This window comes from Heterocephalus glaber, unplaced genomic scaffold (assembly GCF_053883595.1).
Source record: "Heterocephalus glaber isolate CG9 unplaced genomic scaffold, H.glaber_assembly_v1.0 deba00001472, whole genome shotgun sequence".
In the NCBI taxonomy this organism is placed as follows: domain Eukaryota; kingdom Metazoa; phylum Chordata; class Mammalia; order Rodentia; family Bathyergidae; genus Heterocephalus; species Heterocephalus glaber.
In genome coordinates this window covers 61,870,731-61,892,727 of record NW_028258315.1, presented here as the reverse complement: position 1 = coordinate 61,892,727, position 21,997 = coordinate 61,870,731, and the positions used below count along the sequence as shown (strand labels likewise).

The window sequence follows — 21,997 nt, the reverse complement described above, 5'->3', positions numbered from 1 at the left end:
GATCAAACTCAGGACTTTGAACTTGTGAGACAGGCACAGCACCACTGAGCTAAATCCCTAGCCCCAAATCTCTCTTATTATCAAAACTATTTGGGATCTTCAGCTCACGTAGCAAGAATCTAAAAGGAAATAAATAATCTTAAAGGAAAATAAATAACTGGAAGTAAAATCTTTATGATACTGGTGAAATATTAGTGTTAGAAGAATCAATGATATGTTTAAAGTAATATTTAAAATTTTTTTTGCAAAATAGACATTCATGGAGGCATTCCCAATCAAGTATTTAGACATTCCAAAAAATAGTGTCAGTAGCAAAAGGGAATGAGAAACAGAGCAATTTTATTAGCCTGAGTAAACAATAAATGAAGAAGTTTCCATCTTTAGGTTTGCCTTAGTCAAGGAACTAAATCAAAACCCAGCCCTTTTTCCATCTATTTCTGGAGCATCTTTCTCTCTACTAATCTTATTTTTAGACATACTTTTTCCCATCACAATGGCAAGATCCAAGTTTCAGCTTCCACCACTTCAAGTTCAGCAATAAAGACCTATGTCTTTCAAAAGTCACACGATTGCTTCTGACAAGTTCTGAGTGGATCTTTTACACATATCTGAAGTAATCATTGACACTGGGGGATGTGATGTTATAATGGGCCAGTTCTGAGTCACATGTGCACATAGAAGCTGATGATGAAGCCATGAGTCTGAACATGATACTGGCTGAAAAAAAAGAAAATTAGTCCCACATAGGGAATTCTTTACCCTTTTACTAGGAAACAAATAAACAGAAAACTACAAAAAAGGAGGAGAACAGATGGAAAAGTAAATAAATATTCACTACTAGTATTAAATTTTAGAAAGCCTTGAATGTCAAGACAAGAAGCTATGATTTTGTCCCACACATAACAGTAATCACAGAGAAGAGAAGCACCATAATGAAATACAAATTAAAGAAAAACCAAGTAGCAATTGGAAGATTAAGTCACAGCAGAAATAACTGTATATTTTCTGTAGCATTTCTTTGTTGGACCCTACAAATTTAAAAAATAGGATGAGAAATAATGGGAAATAAACACTGCATGAAAGAATAGCATTGACATATCACTCTTGACTGGGCTAAGCCAAAGGTTATGGAGATAAGTAAGTCTGGAATAAAATATTATTAAACCAGTTTTTCTTATTTGGTGCTGATTTAAAGGCATATTAGGAAAAATGATTTATCTTTTGTCCAGAAGTAGTAAATCAAACAATTTTTAATGGGAAAAAGGGGATAAAAGGGAAAAAATGAAAGACTCGGGATAAAAGAGTTATTTGTCAAAACTTAAGCAATAATTCTGTAAATTTTCTTCCTAGTTGGCTGCATTCATTACATGCTGTCTGGCTGAAAAACAAAGCAATAGAGCAAACCAAGTTTATGTCATTAAAGCTAAACATTATGATAACAGAAATTAATGGGGAGATACAGTAATTATAGCAAGTAGAAAGGAGACCTAGCTCTATATTCACACAGCTTCTTCAATGGAAATGCTTAGAGGGAAATGGAGAAAGAACTTCTACCAACTTTATGTATCACAGAGATTGACTCTTTTTCTTTCAAGGTTTTATTAAGTAAGGAGCTCAGAAATATCTTCAATACATGAGTTAATAAAAGAGGATGAGAAGCCACCGCAAGGGGAAAATAGGTACAACAATACTGCCGACTGTTAAATTTCAGCATAATGACTAAAGAACTTTAAGAATATCTTCTTAATCATAAGTTGGCTTACATTTTCAAGCTATCAACCCTGTTTTAATGTATTGCATATTCTTTGAAAAATGCTTCCCTTATATCACAGGGTTTATGAATACTATCTGAATGCTAAAACAGAGCTCTTTAGAAATCTATCTTGACTGATTATCAACATAAAAACATAATAATGATAATAATTGTTGAACCCAAAATAGCACTAGCTAAAATAAGGGCAGGAAAATCAAGAACTTCAAAAAGTGCCTTAGAAACAATGGGAAGGGAATGGAACAAACAGGAAAATATAGACAAACATGTTGAGGATCCTTGCAAGAATCAACAAAAGAAGAATAGTGAGACTTGTAACCAAAACATGAAGGTCACTGGGTTTGTACAATAGCACTTTCAATGGAATATAGGTCAAAAGCCATACTTTAAAAAGTTTAAAAATGAACAGAAATGAATAATTTGAGACATTTTTATGAAGAAAACTATTTTTTTGACATTGAGCTTTAAATGAAGTCTCACATATAGACAAGACACAGAAGAGGAATGTAAGATCAACAGAAGAATATGAATATATTTTGTTTTGGTGATGTTTCTTTTATTATTTTTTTTTTTAGAGAGAGGAGATAAAAACTTTTTGTATTGTGATGGGAATAATCCAGTAAACAGGGAAAATTCAGGAGAATTGATGACCAGAATAGGGACATGTTTAAGATGGGAAGGAAGGAAGGAAGGAAGGAAGGAAGGAAGAAAGAAAGAAAGAAAGAAAGAAAGAAAGAAAGAAAGAAAGAAAGAAAGAAAGAAAGAAAGATAAAACTGGGAATGTGGAAAAATGGAAGGCAATGTGAAATGGTTTTGATTTTCTTATAACACATAAGGAAAGCTCATTTCTCTGGAAGCTGAGGAAGGAGGATTCTGGGCAACTCAGTGACTTAGTAAGGCCTTGACTGAAAATTTTTTATTTTTTATTTTTTATTTTTTTATTTTTTGGTACAGGGGATCAAACTCGGGACCTTGCACTTGCAAGGCAGGCGCCAGAACCACTGAGCTAAATCCCAGGCCCTTGACTCAAGGTGTAGGTTAGTTTGAAGACCCTGCTTAATCCCCAATAACACACACACACAAACACACATGCACACTGCACACACATACGCACATAGGCACACACATACACACACACCAAGTTATTTTGAAAACATTAGCAGCTAGCCTTAAATACTTTCTTGTTTATTATCTCTAGCTTCATAGGGAGGTTGGTAAGGGGAGAGGCACAAGTTTCATTCAGCATTGTAAATTTCCTTCTTGATATTCTAATAACCAATAAATCAATATTTGTAGAATAAATACAGGTAGAGAGATGGGAGACAAACGGAGGAGGAGTTCCCTTTAGAAATAAAGAACAGCATGTTGTAACTGTGGGATGGTTCGTAGTTATAAGAATTAAGAAAAATTTTGTAATTAAGAGGAACAATTTTGAAGTAACTCAGTCTATCAATGTAGAAGTTGAAGTTGTCTGCTAAAATAATATCTCTCATACCACTACTATGCCAACATACAGGAAGCACTTATTTACTGGAAATTCTATGCAGTGCTTATAACGATATCACTCTTAATCTTCACAGCAGTTCCAGGGAGTAGGCCATTGCTACTATATATTACAGATCAGGCAACTGAAACTCAAAGCTGCAGCAAAGATGTTGTTTCAGCCATATAATGTGAAAAAGACAAGTCAGGACTGAAATTTGGGCTTATCCTAAATCCCACACTGTTATCCATATTGATTTATTGCCAGGTGTGAGGAGAACCAGATTGGACTTCAAAATGTTAGACAGCAGAAAACCTTTGGCATAGCTGCACAGGAGTGTGTAGAGATAATAAGAGGGATTTTGAGTAGCACTGATGGTTTAATACTATGTTGTTAGTAAACTGCATTATGTTTCCTAGATTTCCATTTTGTACATAATTCTAGCCACTAATAGACAATTTGTATGAGATGTGAAAAACAGGAGAAAAGCATTACCCTTATTCTTTGCCACTCTGAAAGTCAAAGCATTGCAACCTAGGAAAGTCAAAACATCACAGCCCTGGCAAGTGAGAAGATAGTGGCCCACTGCAGCCCAGGGAAGTTGCCTCTGGTGTAGCTCCTGCTGTTGGCCTGGGGTGGCAGCTGACCTTTCACACTCCACTCAGAAATGAGGTAGATCTTCTCCTTTAAGGTCTCCAAATCCTGAGCTCCTGAGCACACCCCTGGGGCATCAGCCCACCTTGCAGCAACTCCAGCCAGCATCTCCAACTCCCAGGCCTCTGCATATTTAGCTCCATGGCATAGAACACCAGGATCTTTTGGAGATCACCTGCAGCATCATACTTGGAGGGTTCATGGTAGTGTGAGGTGAGCAGATTCCAGCCTCTCTAACTGCTTGGTCAAGTTTTCCCTTGTGCACTCCACCCTTCTTCCACTATTATTTCCTAACCACCTGCCCTGCTGACTGATAGGTCTCCCACTACCTCAGCAGCTATTGTGTATAGTAGCTGCCCTCTTCCTGTTGTGCCTTGCCCCCTCCCCTGTGTGACATCATGCCAAGATGGTTGTTCCCACCAAAGAACAAACCCTTCTTCCCAGCATGCCCCTGTTCCCACCTAGAGAGTAACCTAATACTTGCTCACCTTCTACCACCTAGTGACGTCACCAGCTCCTCCATTCCCTAGTCACTACCTCAGTCAACACCACCTCAGCCCCTACAAACCCCACCCCAGTCTCTATAAAAGACACTCCCTGTCCCGGCCACATTGCTTTCGTCTCTCCTTTGTTCAGAGACAGCCCGGCAGATCTGTTCCCCTAATAAAGGCTTGTTGTGGCCTGGTCTGGTCTTGGTTTTCGGCCTTTTACCTGACACTGACTCCAGCAGGAACATAGAACCAAAAACCAAGCTTGCACTCATCAGCCAGCTCCATCACACACACATCAAGGCCCCATTCGCAATCCATTTACTTTATGTCACTCAGTGGTTGTTTCTCAATCTGAACCCTGAGGACAAAAGAGGCCTTGGTCATGTAAGACAATATGACTAGGAAATGCAACCAAGTAGTTCTTAATGCTATTATCTAATACTTAATAAAACACAAATAATACATAAATCCACAGAGGAGTCTTAAGGAGAAGATGAGAAACACAACCACAGATGAAGCACAAGTGAGTTACGGACCTCTGTGCATGTGGTGTGAGCACCCTTGGTAAAAGACTGCCCCTCTGAGCAGGCCTGGCTTTCAGGGCTGACTCAGATGTTTCTGCTGTGCGCCACATGGTCACCTGTGCTAATATCTACTGAAGTTCTTCCATACAAAGCTCAAACTGTATATTTATTTGTCTTCCCCAGACAGTTTATACATCACTTTTTCACCAATTGATCCAGTATTTCTAAAGAGAAGGAGGAAGAAACTTGTGTTTTGTTTATTTTATGGTTCTTCCTTATGTTGCCAAATAGTATGCATCTAGTAATTACTCAACAGTCTTGTAATAAATGAGATATAGCCAGAAATCAAAATAACATCTGGGATGTTAAAATCGATTCATAGATTTTTTTTTGCTTTATATGTTATGATTTCTATATGATAGTCTGCTCATCTTTTTAAAAAGCACTGTTATTTTGCAAACTTTCTTCTTGGTTCCTAATTCTCTGTGAATACAAAATTCAATTATGTGTAACTCATTTAATTAAATTGGCAATGGAATTGAAGTGAATAAACAATCAACAGAAAAAATAAATATGCTATAAAATAATTCAAGTTTATATTTTGCATAAAGCATATATAACAAACACTGTACAGATAATGTATAACAAGGAAGATTTCTGCAAATTTCACTAGTGTCTTAAGTAAAATTAGGAAATCCTTCAATATAGCAAACTGATTTTACAAGCACAAATACATATATAATGATGTATAATCACAGAATGTAATGTGCAAAAGTAATTCTAGTTTAATTTTGTGAATTCAAGATCATCTTGTGTTATTTTTAGTAGTTAAGCATAAATGCTCTGGATGTGATCTCAGCTTTATTTACTTCTCTGTATAACTTTCTATATAGCATCCTGAATTCCACTACTTACTGTTAAATATGCTTTATTTAAAAGCTACAACTTGAAAATGCCTAGTACATTTTTTCCCTCAATTTAAACCTAGATAGTATACTTGACAGGCATGCAGAAGGGAGACTATACACCTGAAAGATAACTTACTGGATGGATTCCCTCAAAAGCATCCAAATAAAAAGTAGAATCTATGATCAGGGAAGTGATGGAAACTTCTCAGGCTAGTGTTCTGGAGAATTACTCGTGGGTTGTCCTGTACCCTATGTTATATAACTTGGAAGACCATGCTTCCCACTGCCTATAGAACTTGATCCTAGTTGTTGAGCTAAACACAGAATTTGCAAAGGAGAGTATATTTACATCCAGCAAGATCCACTTTTTGAGTAAAAGAGACTCAGAGAAGAAATAAAGGGAGCTTCAACGAGGAGCAAAATATTAAGATATTTCACTCATATAGGTAAGACTTCTTAGGAAATTGGAAGCATTCTGAACACGTTTACCTATTCTTGATGAAACATTTATAAAGAGAGTCTTGGCAAAGGCTCAGACTTTTCCATATAAAGACATCTATTCTATTCAGTAGTTTTTTTATATAAATAAACATACAAACCAAACTTCTACTAGCTACCCATGGAAAAGAAACATACACAATGACCCGAAAACTATTAGATATTTGAAGCCTGAAATTAAAAGATCATGATGAATACAGAAGACAAATTATGTAAGAGGGAATAGGTTCAACACAAGGAACTTAAAATTCTATAGTATCTTTAATAAAATGAAGATCATGTTGTCTACCGAAAAAAGTAGATTATCATGAAATTGAAGAATTCATAAAAATATAGTTTTTGAAAATTAAAAATATTTTTGTAAGCTATTTCTGCTTCCTGCTATGACACTTGCGCTTGTATAATTCTGTAGCATTGGTACTCTCCCAGTGGAAACTAGCAGGAAAGTAGTATAGAATACAGAAATGAATCTTTCAGAAAGTATAGAAGGGTCACTACACAGCAGCCCTGCCATGAGAAAAAAAACCTAGACAGAAGGGAATCTCATTTTGTTGAGCCAAAATTCCTACACACTGCGTTTTTCTTGGAAACATTGACCTATTTTGAGTACATGTTTGAGAAACACAACAAAACATAGGTTCTAAGAGGCAAGAAACCATTGAAAATATTGTCAAAAATTCTAAAACAAAGGAATTCAGAGATAAGAGGATAACAAATCTTTTCACAGAAGGGTGGAACAAATGAATGTAAAAGTTTTAAGAGACATGGCAAATATATTTAACATACATGTAATTAGCATCTCAGAAAAAGCAGAAGAGAAAGTAATGCTCAAAGTAATGATGGCTATGATTTTCCACAATTCATCAAAGACATCAACCTGCAGATGCAACTGACACTAGGACCCTGAACAGAATATTAGATGACAAAACATCATGTCATGCTAATATTTTAAGAAAAAAAGGCATTTTTAATAGAGACAAAGAAAAACTACTCTTACTTTTAAGAAACAACATTAAGACTGAGAGCTAACTTCTCAATACAAAAATTGGAAACCAGAAGACAATGTAATAATACTTTTAATTAAAAGAAAATACTTGTCGGGCCGGGGATTTAGCTCAGTGGTTCCACCGCCTGCCTCACAAGCGGAAGGACCCGAGTTTGATCCCCGGTACCAAAAAAAAAAAAAAAATACTTGTCAACTCAAAAAGAACTATGTAGTGAAATAGTATTTTCAGGCACACAAAAACTAAGACAATTTCTCTTCATCAATCTTATTCTACATGAAAAAAAATGTTTCAGGCAAAAGAGAATTATTTAATACAGAAAACCAGAAATGGAGGGAGAAGCTATAGTGATTAAAAGATAAGTAGGAAAATCTAAGTGCAGATTAAGTGTACAAATGCTAATACTGTGAAGAGGGTTTAAAATACATGTAGAATTTAAATGCATAAAACAGTAGAAAGAACATAATTGGAATTGTTTTGGACATGAGTACTAGTTCATATTTAGAAAATATTAACTCAAGAATGAATGTTTTAATATATAGAAAGCCAATAAAAAGTAATCAAATGCATATATCATGAGAAAAGAGAAGAAAAATTTAAAATAACAATACTTTATAAAAAATAAGGCAACAGAAGAACATAAAAGAGGTTGGCAAGATTCTAGCTGAATCATAAGTGTGCATAATGGCCTAAATACTACCAATAAGTGGCAAAATTATTTTACTGAATAAAATTTTGACAACAAAACAACCACAGAAACAAAGTATGTTTCTTGGAAAAAGTACACTTAAATGTGAGGAAAAATAAAATAAAAAATACAAGATGATATATACCATGCATATAAATACTAAGAACAACAGAAGCTGATTAAGTTGAATTAACATAAATCCTTTGATATTAAGTTCAGAAACATTACTAGAAATAAAGTAGCACATTTTATGCATTGTGTGTTAGTGTGTATTAGCTTTCTGTTATTGTATAACAAATTACCACAAGTACAGCAGCTTAAAAGCATAGGTATTTTTTCTCAGTTTCCATGAAGCAGGAGTCTTAGAATGGCTCAGCTGGGTTTTCTGCTCTGAGGTTCAACCACATTGCTATCAAAGTCTTAGGTGGACTTGTACTCTCACGCCATCTATGACTTTGATGAGGAAGAGCTATCACAGCTTTTGTTTATCTGGAAATGCTATTTCACTGAATATGGGTTTCTGGGTTGAGAGATATTTTATTTTAATTAATGGTGCCATTTCATTATCTTCCAGCTATTAAAGAACCTACTCATGCTCTTTGTTGACAGAATTCATTTCCTATGGCTGTGTGACCAAGGGATCTGGCTTCTTACTGGCTGCTGGCTGGAGGCTGCTCTCAGGTACTAGAGGCTGCCCAGAACTGATCATGTAGCCCTGACGAGGGTAGTCCACAGAACGACACTTGGCTTCTCTCAGGCCAGCAGGAGAATCTTTCTCTCATCTACTGGAACGGGATCTTGGATAACAAAATGTAGTCATGGTAGTAACATGACATTATTTTTACTATTATTTACAACTATGGGTCCTGTGTGAATAAGTGAGAACTATATGAAACATAATACTTAGGGACAGAGGTCACACCATCTGAGAGTTCTGCCTATCATAAGAGCATTAAAATAAATTATGTACCTATAAATATATCTTCACAATTAAAAATAAAAGAACTAAAAGGGAAAATAGACAAATCCATAATCATATAAGAAGGCTTTAAGCCATATCTTTCCAGAATCAGACACTAAAACGAGAGATAGAAAATCAATAAAATAGACTATAAAGAATAAAATTAATAAACGTACTTTCAGAGACCATACATTGCTTCATAATAACAAATCAAGGTTTTTCAAATGCATATGTCTTTTAAAAATTGGACTTTTTCTTCTAAGCCCTACCGAAGAGGCCAGGTCCTCTAATGATAGACTCACCATTCATGGGAGTAGATAGGGTTGGGTCAGGGCTTAGGGAGGGGGCAGGAATGTTGGGGAAAGAAAAATAATCTGATCATTCCTCAGTGCTACCCATTTCTGTCCTGTGTAGGCTGCTTAACAAGACAGCAACAGGAGAATAAAAACACTGAAAACTGTACGGAAAAATAAATAAATAAATAAAAATAAAAATTGGACTTTTGCTGGATCATAAAATAATTCCCAATGAATATGAAAGCATTGAAAATACAAATTATCCCTTTATAAAGGTAAATTATGCAATAATTTATGTGATGCAATATATATGAGATTGTTATAATATGCAAGAGGGAAGGAGAATAGAGCCATTGGAACAAAGAGGTACAGAGGAGAAAGAGAAGGTCTCCAAATGCATAGAAATAACACACTGCTAATAACAATTGAATCACAGAAGAATACAGAAGTTAGAGAACATTCTTAAATTGAATTTTAATAAAAAATAACACATGAAAGCTTGTAAGATAGAGATGATCCTTCTTGAAGGGATATTTACCACTCTAAATGTATATGTTAGAAAGAAAAGGCTGATAAATCAAGCCTGTTACTTTCTATCTCAAGAAAGTATTTAAAAAGCCAGCAAACCTAAATAAATTATAAGGGGGAAATAATAATAGTAAGCGTTGAACATATAATAGAGGCAATAATACAATAAAGAAAATAGTAAAATTCATAATCTATCAGCAGAAATGATGAGCAAAAAGAAAAAACACATGCCCACAACTACAGAGTTGTAATGTTGATATAAATTAGAGTATGGAATCCTATGAGAGGAATGACAGTGTAGCAAATAAAAGATGCCACAGGGCTGGGGATTTAGCTCAGTGACACTGCACCTGCCTCACAAGTGTAAGGTCCTGAGTTCGAGCTCTGGTACTGGAAAAACAATGCCACAAAGATGGCTTGGGGTTTTAATAATATACTCTTTTCTATCTGCTTGGTGATTGCATAGGTTTCTGTTATTGTTTCACAAAAATTCACTGAGCTAGACACTATTTTTCTACTTTTTTGTGTGTATATATATGTTATGTTTTGTTAAGTTATAACTTAAAACTATAATAAAATAATGAAAGTGATAACTAAAATGAGTAAAAATAATGACAATTGAAAGATAACATATGCATAGTTATCTTTTTCAGATGTCCTGGTTTATTATTATAAATTTGCATTCACTTTTACAGTTGAAAAACTATATGAAATAGAAGTGCCCAGAAAAAAATACCAAACTGCCCTCTGCTATAGTTAAGATTTTTTTTTTTTTTTTTTTTGTACCTGCGATCAAACTCTGGTCCTTGCGCTTGCACAGCAGGTGGCGAAACCACTGAGCTAAATCCCTGGCCCTATAGTTACAATTTTGAATGATCCTCACAAGTCCCTGTGTTTGACTCTTGGTTCCCAGGGTGGTAGTAGAGGAAGGTGGTGTTACCTTTAGGAGGTGGGGCCTGGTGAGAGGTATTTAGGTGATTAGGAGTGTGTCCTGGAAGGGTCTTAATTATAATTACAGAAGAGAAATAAGGAAAAACTTCTCATTTCCTTTTTTCCCATGTTGGGAAGGTGACAGAATTGTTTAAATTTGAATCTTCAAGAAATAACACTAACTCTATTATAGTTCTTAAAGTTAAAAATAGAAATAAACTACAACTACTGCCAGCAATAATAATAAAACTAAAAATAATAATGATATGGTAAGGGAAAGTAGGTTGGAAATAAGCTAAGTTTATTACATGCTTTATCTTCTCCAGTGAGAAAATGGTATATATTGAAATCCATGAATAAGCCGGGTGTGGTGACGCATGCCCCTAATACCAGCTATTGAGAAAGCTGAATTGAAGCAAGAGGATTGCAAGTTCTACACCAGTTTGGCTAACTTAACAAGACCCTGTCTCAAAATAAAAAATAAAATGAAACTTAGAATGTATCTTAGTATTAGAATACTTGCCTGGCAAACACAAGATCCTGTGTTTAACCCAGTACTTAAGAACAACAACAGCAAATCAAGTGACTAGATAGTTCTGTATATTTCTCTTTTCTTTTTTTTTTTGGCAGTACTGGGGATTAAACTCAGGACCTTGTGCTTGCGAGGCAGGCAAGGTGCCACTGAGCTAAATCCTCAGCCCCAAGATTCTATAGATTTCTCACAGTCATGGTGACCACCAGTGGAAATAAAACAGATTCTTTCTGAGCAATAGAAATGGAATACATTTGAAAGGAATATATTACTTTAGTTTTGTGACTTTTGATGTTGTTTACATCTCATGTTATATTCTAGCTAAAATTAATAGAAACAAAATAATTATAATCTATATTTATCAATTTAGTATTTCCCACTTAATGCTTATATCCTCTTTCAAATATGCTAAGTGCCTGAGTACCTCTGTTTGAGTGATAGGTAACTAAGACTCTCCTGAAATAGGTCACAATTATGTTTATCCTTTCTACTTTTCTCCAAGTGGCTATATAAATACTGAGGCCCACTAGCTATCTAAAAGTAATTTTAAAACATCTATTCCTCATGCCAAACATTCTTTTCACCCTCTCTTTTACATTGTTATATTCATAATGTTCTAAACCTGCATTCTATTATGCACATTTTATTCTGAGAAAATGATGCACCAAAATTTTGAATGATTTATTCAATTGAAAAGTGGAAAAGCCAGGATGAAAAATGGTCCTAACTGGCTCCAGAAGCCAACCTCTTAAGTCCTATTATTTTTTTATTACTGAAAAATATTTAAATATTACTAGTTGTCTAGGTATCATTCCAACTTTTATCAGTTTTCCAGTGTTATAAAAAATGACCTCCAAAACAGAATGGATGTTATTCAGGTAGGTCATTTTCAGGAAGATTATTAACATGTAAGTGTGTCCCTCCTTATTTTGGATACCTGTTGCTTCTTATACTTTTATATATTCTGCTCAAAGTTCATGTTATTTATATCTTTCAATTTTTCTATTTATCCCACCTCCTTGATTCTGTCCTTGCACAAAAGTCACATTTATATTTGACGCTGGTCATCTCTCCTTATATTTTTACCTTTAGCTGAGGTAATGAAACTAAAAATGTTTACCTGAAACATCAAGGCTTCATTCAGCTTTTCCGTTAAGATTTGTAACTTTCAAGTTAGGCTGACCTTCTTCAAATGTCAGATCTGTTGATCTTGCCAAGTCCCAGTTTCTGTGTCAGACAATCATTACTCTTAATGTTGATAAAACCTATTGTGTGAAATTATAAGGTAAACAGTTAATCTATGAAGTATGTGTTCAAAATTACACACCTAACTAATCACTATTTTTCTTTCCCTTTGTGGCATGGTGCCAGTATTTGTTGATGTCCTAAGTAATAATATGTCCAATGGGTATCTTTCATTACTGTTTCTAAATTAGAGGATGTTAGCTTACCATCTGAGAACATCAGACATCACTGATGAGCCATGTAAAATCCTCAGTGAGTATATCCCAAATGAATAAAGCTAAATATTTGTTTCCTCTACTTTTTTCTTTTCTTGTATCCCTTTCCATCAGTAGACCGGATGAAAAGAGGAAGGAATTTCTCTGTTCCTAAAATGGCTTTTGTGGAAGACCAGAGGAAAATTAAGACTTAATTGGCCTCCTCTGTGAGCACAAAGGAGAAAGGCTGCACTCAGGGGTGAGCTCACCTTGCACATTCTAGGAAAAAGTTGAGACAGCTGAGGTTAAGTTGTTTACCAGAAAATGTACTAATGGATATTGAAAGCCAGATGAATCTTGTATTACTTTGATTCCTTGTGCCCATGTTTGGGTGAATAAAAGTGAGGCAAGCCAAAGGCTCAGGATTCCTCTACCTACTAGGGGTACGGGCCCCACCCCACCCCCCACCCCCACCCCCACCCCCACCCCCACCCCCACCCCCACCCCCACCCCCTGTCTTGCTGCCCACCTGTTAAGCTGGCTGTCTCTCTGTCATTCATCCTCATTTGCCCCCCGGTCAGGGAGAACAAAGTAGCGGTCTAAGTCCCTGAGCAAGTCCGGCCAGATGGGTCTGCTACGGGTGTCACCGCAGTGTAGGGCTCAGGATCCAGTCTCGCCTATATTTGGCACCCTGAATAGGGACCTGAGACCAGGGTCACTTACAATTTGTGACTGAACTTGAACCTGAGACTGAGGGTGCCTACAAGCTTTCTTTTAAATAGATTTAGTGGATCTAGGAAAATCTCCTTCAGGGTTTTTTAGTGAACTTTTCAGTTAACGGACAAGAAAACTTCCACAGCATGTGCCACCCCCATGACACCAATCAAAGATGGCATCCCTCTTTCCTATTTTTTTTCTACCTTATTTCAGTCTCTAATAGAACCACTATGTGAAATACCAAGGCAGAATTTTTTTAAAAAAGAAACAAAATAGAAATTTCTGTTTGTTTTGCATCAAAAAAGATTGGAGAAGTGCAGTTTTACAATATGAATATAAATTCGTGTTTTGTTTGGGGATTAACCCCTTCAAGAAAATGATGAAAGATCTCTAGACTCTTTCCACAGAGAAAGCTTAGACACACATGTATGCAATTTTGCTTACAATTTCAGAGTTCATAGCATTCCTTTGGTTTACTTGTGAACTTCAGATTAAAAACCCATGACCTACAACTACTTGAAGTCTAGTGTTTGTCTTCTGTATTTCCCTTCAGCAACTTTTAGATGAAAACATGTAGTGTGGGTTATTATTTTGTATTATAATACTCCATTTCTCTCGAATTACACAAAGGACATTTTAATATCTGGTTAATGGACAGAAACCTCAAGCAGACTTCATCTAAGGAAGAAAGATATTAACCATACATTACTTGCAGTGAATCCCCTGTAGATCCCAATAACAAAGAGTATAGTAAATGTCCAGCATTTGTGTTATAATCCCATCGTGTTCTCCCAATTCACATTTTGCCTTTCCCGCCTCATTTATCTCAGTAGACTTTAAAATATCCTTATGATCTCACATATAGCCTAAAAACAACCATCAGATAATTTACAGAAAATGTTAGAGAAATGCCAGTAAGATTCAAAAGTGACGCTGGACTTTGTTCCCTACCTTAGAAATTATGGAAGATTAAAACTACTTGGCTTGTGCTTTTGTTTTATATTGATTTTAGTTTGGTTGGTTTTAGAAGAGTCGGGAAAACATAAATGTGTTCATAACATTCAGACAAAGTGTCACTATCGGCAGATTGCTAGAATTTTTTATTTGGAATGCTGTAAGCCTGACTCATGCAGAGAAGATGACATGAAAATTCCTATGTGGGTAGTAGTCAGATAATCACCTTTCTCTGTGTGTTTGGAATATGTCAAGATAGCCTCTGCACCTTCCTTATCAGAACATTTCCATCCCATTTATCTTAGAGACAGATTAAAAGAAAGTTGTATGAACTCTGATCTTACATTATTGCATTGTGTAGATTTACATGAAAATCAGAGTTTAACCCCAGATTAAAAACTAGTCAAGTGGGCTGGGGGTATGGGTCAATGAGAGAGTCTTTGCCTCCCATGTGTGAGGTCCTAGGTTTGATTTCCAGCACTACAAGGAAACAAATAGACAAAATAGAAAAGACTAGCAAAGTAAGTCTGACATCTATTGGTTTACCACCCATACAAACAATAATAGCACTTTTAGAAACTGTTCTTTAAGCATTTTTTCATCCCATCTCAACAATGCTCATGAAAATAAAAGTATTTTTCATGGATTTATTTTTCAAAGTGCTCTCATTTCCATAACCACATTTGATCTTCCACTAATCTTGCAGTTAGCTGTTAGACTACATTATTTTTTGAGAAGTAGTTTAATTTTTGCTGAAATGACCTAAAGATTCATTTCTTTGTGACTTTAAATTATGTTAAATAAATGTATCATAAAATTATTTCATAACCTATTGTGTAGTTTTAGGGACATCAGATGATTTATAATATTAAATAGTACAAAATACTTTAGCATAGCAAACATATACTTCAGGGAAGATGGAGAATAATCTGTTAGTTTTACGCCAAGAGAACACAGACCTCTAAACTGTACTTAGTAAATCAGATATTTTTCATAATGAAATACTGTCAGGGAAATTAAAAGAAGAATACCAAATATTTGGCATGCATACTGATTCTGTCTCCCTCACTTGTGGCAGACATTCCTAATCAATCAAGACTTTCTTATAGAGCTAATTTAGTGGCATGATCCTTTGCAATATACCTTACCACCATTCATGGACAAAAGTAAGATGAAACAAATTGGCCATTCCTTAAGTAGGTAGAAGTTTGCAGGTTTATAGAGTCTCTATTTTGTGTAAGCCAACTGCACTCTGGAGAAAGAAACAGTTGATCTTTTTAAAGTTGATATAAACTTTTAAAAGTTTTGTTGATGCTGACATTAAAATAGAGAACAAAACTGAGTAGCTGACTAAAACACAAGGAAATACAGGGATTGTTTTTGTCAGTATGTGTTGTTTTTATAACTGAGGTTCAAAGGAAAATGGAGCATAAATATGTGCAGGGAAGATGGGTTTATGTGTGAGTCCTCATGGCGTGCCCCATATTTGCATGTAACTATGGCAGTTTTGGAAGGGCTTCTATAACTCTCTGTTCATCTAAACTTAGCATAAAAATATATCTTTTTTTACTAGATTAAATTGGAAGTCCATCGCAAGTAGGTACTATAAAATTGCTCAAATTTTCCCATAACGACAACAAAGAATAGCTGAAACTAGTTAGATGAACTAAATCACCCTCAAAATTTTTTATATTAGGACCCAAAACTCTCAGCTGCAAAATAGAACTAGACAAGAGAAGAAGAAAGACAGAGAGACGGGGGGGGGGGGAAGAAAGAGAAAGAAAGAGAGAGAAAGAGGAAGGAAGGAAGAGAAAGAAAGAGAAAGAAAGAAAGAAAGAAAGAAAGAAAGAAAGAAAGAAAGAAAGAAAGAAAGAAAGAAAGAAAGAAAGAAAGAAAAGGAGAAATCGATCAGCAGAAGCACGTCCACTAGCATTGGTCCAATAGCATTGGTCCAATAGCATTGGTGACAATGTTAAGGGTGACCAAGGCATAAGATATTTTTATTGTATCCTTGAGGAAATAAATAGAAATTTATTCCAAACAAGTGCTTTTAACCACTTATGGTGCATCAAATTATCCCTCTTTATTATACATTTATAAAATTAAAGTAACTGAGAAACTAATTTTAAAAAGATAATTGTAATATTGACAGGTTTAAAAAATATATTCCTGTGATCAATTTGATGAGGTTACATATCCCTCTTCATTTGCTGAGAATTCTCATTTTTTTCCAGTGCTGGGGATGAAAGCCAGGACAATGTGCACAGTAGGGAAACATACTAACACTGAGCTAGACCCCCAGACCTGAAGATAATTATCATTAATTAGCGGTAATTTTTGTCAAAGTTTTCTTTTCTCCAAAAAAGTTTTCTACACATGTTGATATTATCAAAGGGTTGTGCTTTTTAATAAAATAGTAAATACTGTGAAATTGATTGCATTACTGATTTGCAATGTTGAATCAGTTTTGCATTCCTAAAATGATTTGGTAGGTATGAATTATCCTATTGTTTATTTTGCAAGATTTTGTTTTCCAAAATATTTATAAGAATATGTTCATTTAAGCACATCTAGATTATTAGTTTGTAGTTTTCTTTGAATGGCTTTGTCTGATAGCAATTACAGAATTAAAAAGCCCTCATAAAATAAAAATTTTAAAAATACTTTGAGAAACTTCCATAATAACAGATAATCTAATGCATAAGTTTGCTTTTTTTAATGAAATGTATGTTACAGTTCCTTGAATTGAGTTATTTGTTGTACCCACTATTCTCACCACATTTTAACTCACATTCCTAAAAAGCATCTTACATCATGGGTTTACATATGTTCTGTGCAAGACAGTGAACATCAGAATGGAAAAGAAAATGTGATATTTGCTTTTGATGTTCCAGCACTTTAAGCAGCTCTGACATACACTGAAAACGTTTAAGGATATTAATTACATAAAAATTAAAAGAACCTTGAGTAACAAATTCCTAGGAGGCAGATACTTTTGTTGTATTTGTTTTTTCCTGCAGTAAAAGGGAACTTTTTAACTAGAGTTCTTAACTAAGACAAAAAGATCCTAGATATTTTTGATAAATGATTAGCATAACAATCAAAAATTAATTATGAAATAACCTGTTATTCATTGGGAGCAACAATGTACAATGCACTTTAATGTACCAGGTCAATGGGGTGGGGGATTTTACTCTTTCTCTTCCTCTGAGCTGTAAAGCTATATTTTCTTGGGATATTATTGAAATATAAAATGCTGCATCTCCCTGTCACAGCAAGATGGATTATTGTAGGATTTACTTGTTGGGCTGTGAAATGACCTGCAGCATTAAGGCAGCCCAAGTGCCGATTTCTGAAGCAGCCTCATTGCCTTCAATGTGGGTTGTGATAAATTGCTGCTTGATATGTCAGTGCTTTTTTTCCCCCTAAAATGCTATTCTAACAGTCAAAATGCACAGAGATATATGCACATGGTCAGAAACATAATGTGCACAAGAAAATTTTTGATAAACAGTACAAATAGTAGAAAATGGAACAATTAGATGACCATAGAAAATTACAAGTGAAGTGGAAGGACAACTAAAGCAAAATCAAACCAAATACAAATAAGCACAAGGAATCAGATGATCTATATTAAAAATCCAATATCCTCAGCTGTAATTTTAGCTATATTTTCATATTAGCTTTTCTAAAGAGCACTCATTTGAAATTTAATTATCAAACTTCCTTACTGTTTGTCACAGAGATGGCTAGATTTGTGCAGCAATATAACACATATAATCACCTTCATGTTTATCAGCAGCCTATAGTAAAATCAAGAAATATCAGCTCAATTTTTCTTTTTCAATTGAAACATATGACACTGACTATAAATGCATAAAATACAGATGGAAATGTTAATGTGCATATACGTAATAGTGATAGTTTATTTAGAATGGATAAATGTTAGTTTACAGATGCATGTATAAATGCAGATGTTTATTAGAGCAAGTAAGTAATTCATCAGAATATTTATCATAAGTTTAACAAAGATATATTGGAGTGGTACAGAAAATGTGAAAAAAAGACATAAAAAATGAGGAGAAATGGTAAGAATATTGGCCACAAGAATTAAAAAGACTTTAGGAAAGAATTCATAAGACTCCTTCAATTGTGGACCAACCAAGCAGCTTAAAAAGGAATGATGTAGGCCGAGGAGTTAGCTCAGTTGTTCCACCGCCTGCCTCACAACTGCAAGGTCCTGAGTTCGATCCCAGGTACAAAAAAAAAAAAAAAATCAGTTGAAAAGGAATGGTATAATGTTGTAGAGAAAGCCCTAGGCCTGGGGCAGGCAAACTTGGGTTTAGATGGTACATTCAGCACTTAGGAATTATAAAGCTATTCATGATTTGCTTCTCTCATCCATTTTATAAGGGATAGTTTAAGTAAAATAATATACAGGTAAGATGTTTATAAACCATAAGGTTTATAACAAATCAAAGACACAGAAATATACTATAGAAGTTAAGTGCAGGAATTCTAGGAACATTCTGTCTCACTCATCCATCCCTTGCTTACCACCATATAAAAGTGAGAAAACTAGTTACTTAAACACTCATTCCCTAATTTTCTCTTCTGTTATCTTTGGAGTACAAGTAGCACAAATCATAATTAGATGAAATAAATGATATGAAACACAGAGACTCATATCTGGTATAATAGGTACTCAGTAAATCTTAGTTATTATTAGTTGTTTTATTGTAATCTGCCAATAAATAAAATGGAAGTGGTTACACTTTGTTCATGTGTTTCTGCACAAATCCAATCTTCTCTGTGATAAACAATGAAGCAGTCTGACAATTAACTTTCAAATGGGTGCTCTTTGTAAAAACCAATTTAGTAATATAGGTAAGAATAAGACTGAGGATATTTAGGAAGAAGAGCACTGGATTTTTACAGATTATCTGGTGATGGTTCTCTATATTTTGTTTATGGTGATAATTGTTTTGCTGGATTCTAGTTTAACTCACTTTCCAATTCATTTGTGAGTTTTCTACTTTGGCTGAGTAATTTCTGATTAGAAAACACTATGACTGACCAGTAGTTAGCTCAAACATCAGAGTACAAAGGTTGCAATTTGATCCCAGTCCTGTGTCTGATCTTGAGAAGGAAACTGAAGAAAAGGAGGAGAAACAATCCGAGTGCATGGTGGAAAGCTTCAGGGCCAGAGATGCAACTGTTCTATTTATCTATCCTTTCCTGTTTTAAGCCTTTTTGTGCTGCTTTAATGGGATATCTGAAATAGGGTAATTTATAAAGACCAGAAATAAATTTCTCAGAATTTTGGAGGTCAAGAAGTCCAAGATTGAGGTGTTGGCATTCGGTGCATGGTGACAGACTCCTTGATGCATCTTAAATGGCAAAAGATAGAAATGTAAAGGAGCAAGCTAGCAGAATGCTGCATATAGTCTCATTTACAAGGGCCTTAATCTCAGCCTCCTGGAAGGAGCTCTCAAGGCCTAATCACCTCTTCATGGCCCGAGCTCACAATAGTACAATATTATCACTTTGAAAACACTTGAAATTTGCAAGGAACACATTCAAAGCCTAGAATCCCCTACTCAGGATGTTGTTGGTTTTCTCAGATCTCACTCTGACCAAGCTGGCCTTATGCTCCAGGTGTCTAGAAGAATGTAGAGGGAAAAAAAAGTAAGGTTGATAACCTTGAGTAATGAGAACCACATGCCAGGTGTGTATCTAACTGTAGGGTTCTACTCTGTGATTCACTGGCCCTAGTGATATAGGGGGAAGAGATGTTAACTCCAAAACCTACTAGATATCCAAAACGAGAATTGGTGTTCTCTAAAATCGAAGAATGAATTCTAGGAACAACAGAGGTTAAGAGTAGGAAAAATTTATTGGGATAAAGAAACCTTCGCCTAAGACAGAAGGGGGATTAGAAAGTGGGTTGCCCACCCACCTCACTTTTCAAAGATATTTTATTCAGCAAAGCCATGTGGTGAGGCGGGTATAAAGTGGGAAAAAACTATAAGACCTAATGGAAATTTATAAGGTGGGCATGAGGTGGGACAAAACCATGACCAACCAATAGGATTACAAGTACAGTCACCCAGGTAATGTTGATTAAATGGGGATCAAGTGGGAAGACAAGTCACACACAAGGAATTTACCACTTAGAATATCAATCACTGCTATCTATCTCTAGAAGTAGTACTTCTTTTCCTTTTCATAATGCTAACCAGTGAATGTCCCTCAATTGTTCTCCATGTTGGTTCCTTTCTGTGTTGGCTCCTGGAGGGCTGGTGCCTTAAGGGAGGCCCTGTCCACATGCCAAAAAGATATCTAATTAATTTACCTATCTATAATACTAGAGTCATTTATGCACCATACATGCTGTTCTTCTTGGCAATCATCTTGCACATGTGTAACTAGGCTCAGCCACCAGCAGATGTGTACTCACATCCATAAACCTACAGAGTTATATGGATTGAAGCTGTTTCATCAGTAGTCCCTTTCCATAAGATATCTCTTAATAATATGAGACAAAGTTATTTAATTCTGTTCTATTTTGACAACTTGACACATAATATGCAGATGACTTCTTTATTCCAATGAATCACTCGTGTTTTCCACTTTTTATATAAATGATCATTACCATTCCATGTAAGATTGATACCTTTCACTTTCCATTTCCAAGTCAGTACTATTCTTTAGATCCATATATGAAAGTTGTTAAATACCAAGGTGTGGGGGGCCTTGCCACCCCCCCCCTCTAGAACTCTTGAGTGCCTTTTACGGGCATGTCTGGGCCTGCTGCAAGTCTACCCGGCAACAAGGAAGTAGCCCCAGTACCCTCCCCTTGCTCCTCCCCTCTAGCCCTACGGTATATATGCTGTAGCAGCTTCCGCAATAAATGAGACTTGATCAGAAACCTGTCTTGTCTCCATCTCTCGTGTCTCTTGTCCCTTGTCATTCTCACTCCCCCTCTAGGGTCTCCGTTGACTTACCCGCGGGCCGGGACACCAAGGGAAGTAAATTAAAACAAGTCCCCAAGGAAAGGGTTATAAATAATTAACCTCAATGAAGCCACTGTAGTTTAGAAAATTTTTTAAAATGTATTGAGTGGATTTTTAAAAAATCAAAGTGCCAAATAATTTTCTTTAGGGTTTTGCATTCTCATGCAGTATGATCAGTGAGCTGTGAATGACTGATTTATCAGTCCATTAGCAAGCTTCAGTTGAATTGCAAGCAGTTATGTCCTTCAAGTAGGGACAGAGCTTTCATACTCAAGTATCCTAGACCTTATATTGGAAAACAATAATTTGAGCTTTCATACTCAAGCATCCTAGACCTTATATTGGAAAACAATAATTTTTAAAAAAATATTCTATAGCTAGGTATTTTAAATGGAGAATTAAAATAAAACATTTAAAAAATATAATATAAACAGACCTACAGTAAACCAGTTTGGTGCTGAAAGTTTTCCATTAGCCACAGAGAACCAGGTAAAATCATGATAATTGATGAGTCCAAACTTGGATGTTTCTACTCTATTCTTCCTTTAAACTTAATAGCATTTATTAAAGGCAAATGCAAATGAAAATTTCAAGTATGGTATT

At 35.3% G+C, this 21,997-nt stretch overlaps 1 long non-coding RNA gene across 1 annotated transcript in view; it reads right to left on the bottom strand.

Moving 5' to 3' along the window:
* The window catches only part of LOC147826375 (uncharacterized), a 147,825-nt gene extending 134,722 nt beyond the window's left edge, over nt 1-13,103 (bottom strand). Inside the window, exons 1-2 of the long non-coding RNA XR_015439254.1 lie at nt 12,720-13,103; nt 12,389-12,533 (exon numbers count right to left, since the gene is read on the bottom strand). This is a non-coding gene — a long non-coding RNA (uncharacterized LOC147826375). The remainder of the gene's footprint in view (nt 1-12,388; nt 12,534-12,719) is intronic.
* Between the last annotated feature and the right edge of the window lie 8,894 nt (nt 13,104-21,997).